Here is a 3,829-nt window from a genome sequence, read left to right as displayed (position 1 = left end):
CAAGTACGAAATTTCCATCCCAGTCTGTGCCTGCCTCTCCTCAGTTCTGTGTAGCTTGGGAGTCACACAGAGACAGTATAGCCCAGATCCCTCCCATGACAGACACAAACCATACAATCAATCACAGTAGCAAGGTAGAATTCCGCAAGATAATCAGATGCCCAGACATCAGCAAAAACATGATAGGCCACACTAATAAGCCATGCTAAGAAGCAGGAAGGTATGCCTCAGTCCAGGGAGATGCATAATTTGGAACAATTAATCAAAGAAGCTCAAACAAATCTTCTAAATCAATTCAAGGAAATGAGGGAAAATAGGGATAAAAATCCAAGGGATATTAAGAAGACAATGTGTGAGCATAAAGAATTTGAAAGTGTAAAATGAAACATAACAGAAATTATGGGGATGAAAGGCAAAATAATAGAGAGTTAAAATATGGTAGAGTCATACAACAGCAGATATGAACAGGCAGAAGAAAGAATCAGCAAACAACTAGAAGACAAGAAATTGAAACAATACAGGCAGAAGAAAAATAGAGAAAAAAAAGAAAAAAATTGGAGCAATGTCTCAGGGATTTGAGTGATAGCCTGAAGTACACAAACATACATGTCAAAGATGTCCAAGAAGGGAAAAGGTGTGTAGAAATAATATTTGTGTATATAATGGCCAAACATTTCCCAACTCTTATGAAAGACATAAATGTACATACCCAAGAAGAGCAAGGTACCCCAAACAGAACAAATTTTAATTGACTTACTCTGAGACACATAATAATCAGAAGGTCAAATGCCAAAGTTAAAGAGAGAATTCTGAAAGCAACAAGAGAGAAGCAATTTGTCACATACAAGGGAGCTTCAATAAACAAAGTGCTTATTTCTGATCAGACACTATGGAGGCAAGAAGACAGTGGTATAATATATTTAAGGTACTGAAAAAGAAAATATGCCAGCCAAAAATTCTTTATCCAACAAAATATCCTTAAAAATGAGGAAGAGTTTAAAATATTCACAGATAAACAGAAACAGAGAGTTTTTCAACAAAAGTCCTGCCCTACAAGAATTACTAAAGGAAGTTCTGCAGATTGAAAGTGTAAGGCAGGAAAGAATAGCTTTGAGTAGTGTGACCAAATGAAGATCTTAAGTAAGGGCAACTAAAAGAGTAAATGCATAACCCAATAGAAATGTATCCTCAGTATACAACTCTACTCTTTAATTCCTATAAGAATCAGAATGCAATTGAACAAGATTGTTCCTAATAACAGATGTGTAAAATATAAAGAGGGAAAGTGGGGCCAAAAACAACATAAAGAAGGGAAACAGGGATATGGGAGCAGAGAATTTGTATGCCATTGAAACTAAGTTATTATCTTTTCAAATTTGTTGGTTATAGATGCAGTTTATGTAATATAAACCTTAGGGTAACCACAAAGAAAGTATTTTAAAAATACACAGAAACAGTCAGATACTCACAAAAGATCAACTATACAGAAAAGGAGTTTGCAATATAGGAAAAGAAAGACAAAAAAAAAAAAAAGACATGTAAAAACCAAAGAGAAAAAAATGCCTGAAGTAAGTACTGCCTTTACAGTGATAACACTGAATGTTAATGGATTAAACTTCCCCCCAAAAAGACACATATTGGCAAATTGGTTTAAAAAGCATGATCCAGCATATGTTATTTACAAGAGATCATTACCTTAGACTCAAAGACAGAAAAAGGTTGAAAGAGAAAGGATGTAAAAAAGATATTCAATGCAAATTGTAACCAAAAGAGAGCTGGGATTGTTATATTTAGGTTGGTGCAAAAGGAATTGTGGTTTTGGACCATGAATTTTAAGTCATTATAACTAGGCTCAAACAAATTTTTATTAATCAAAATAGGAACCACTACAATCAGCACATTTTTGCCAATGAGAAATAAGCTTGTTTATTTCTGTAGAGTAAAAATCCATGCTTCAGGATTTGATGAACTCTTGGAAAGCATTTTCTGCATCCTGCTGATTGTGGAAGTGTTGCCCCTGTAAAAAGTTGTTGAGATGCTTGAAGAAGTGGTAGTCAGTTGGTGAGAGGTCAGGGGAATATGGTGGATGAGGCAAAACTTGGTAGCCCAATTCGTTCAACTTTTGAAGTGTTGGTTGTGCAATTGCAGTCAGGTGTCATGGGGAAGAATTAGACTCTTTCTGTTGACCAATGCCAGCTGCAGGCATTGCAGTTTTCAGTACATCTCATCAATTTACTGAACATAATGGTTTCACCAGGATTCAGAAAGCTGTAGTGGATCAGACCAGTAGCAGACCACCAAATTTTGACCAGACTTTTTTACCCGCCCCCCCGAACCCTGCAGCTTTTTGCTTACTGTCTCCTCTCTGTGTCCATTCACTGAATGTTCTTCTGTGTCTGTATTTATTTATTTATTTTTATTTCCCCTTCCCCCTTGCAGCTTGCTTGCTGTCTGCTCTCTGTGTCCATTTGCTGCAGGCTATTCTGTGTTCTCACTTGTCTCCCTTCTTTTTGTTGCATCACCTTGCTGAGTCAGCTCTCTACAGTGCTTGCAGGCTGGGTGGAGCTCAGTAGCATCTGTGGCTGGGTGGTGCTCTGCTGCACTTGTGGGCTGGGCAGCACTCTGTGGCATGCAGAGGAGCCTGCCTTCATAAGGAAGCCCTGGGACACGAACCAAGAGCCTCCCATATGGTAGACAGGTGCTCATCTGATTGAGCGAAAGCTGCTTCCCCGACCCTGACTTTTTATTGGTGCAAGTTTGGCTTTGGAAAGTGCTTCTTCTCAGTCCAACTACTGAGCTGGTCATTGCTGGGGTTGTTGTATAAAATCCACTTTTCATTGCACATCACAATCCAATGAAGAAATGGTTTGTTGTTGTTGCATAGAATAAGAGAAGATGACACTTTAAAACAATGATTTTTTTAATTTTCAGTCAACTCAGGAGGCTCCCACTTACCAAGTTTTTTCACCTTTCCAATTTGCTTTGAGGTGCTTCAGTAACTTCTTATGTAGTTTAAGATTGCTCTCAATTGGTCATTGTCAACTTCCAATGCTGGTCACTATGCTCCTCATCTTCACGGCTCTTGTCTCCTTTGCAAAACTTCTTGAACAACTCCCTGTACATTAGCAGTTCCTGGGCCACTTACATTGTTGGTGTGTAAGTTGTCACTGCTGCTTTGCAAACCATTTTGAACTCAAACATTTTTAATTCAAATAAGAAAACCGTTTGAATTTGCTTTTTGTCTAACATCATTTCCATAGTCTAAAATAAATATAAAATAAACAGCAAGTAATAAGTCATTAGCAAAAAAAAAGTGATAAATGCACATTAAAATGATGTATAATATAACCACATTTATTTAAGAATATATTCCAATATCAAACAGCAAATTTCAAAATGCAAAAACCTCAATTACTTTTGCATCAACCTAAGTACTAAGATCAGATAAAATTGACTTTAAGGCAAAAGCTGTTATAAGAGAAAAAGAAGGATGCTATATATTAATAAAAGGAGCAATTCTCCAAGAATAAATAACAATCATAAATACTTATGCTTCTAACCTCAGTATCTCAAAATGCATGATGCAAACACTGGCAAACTATGCATAGAAATAAACACCTCTAGAATAATATTTGGAGACTTCAATACAACATTCTCATCAATAATAGAACATCTAAACAAAGGATCAATAAGGAAACAGAGAACTTGAATAATATGATAAATGAATTAGACCTAACAAACATATACAGAACAATACAATAGGATATACATTCTTTTCAAGTGCACAGGGATCATTCTCCAGGATAGACTCACATTTTGGGTCACAAAA

Source organism: Dasypus novemcinctus, chromosome 4 (assembly GCF_030445035.2).
Source record: "Dasypus novemcinctus isolate mDasNov1 chromosome 4, mDasNov1.1.hap2, whole genome shotgun sequence".
In the NCBI taxonomy this organism is placed as follows: domain Eukaryota; kingdom Metazoa; phylum Chordata; class Mammalia; order Cingulata; family Dasypodidae; genus Dasypus; species Dasypus novemcinctus.
The sequence above is the reverse complement of the archived record's forward strand: the minus strand, read 5'-3'. Positions refer to the sequence as shown.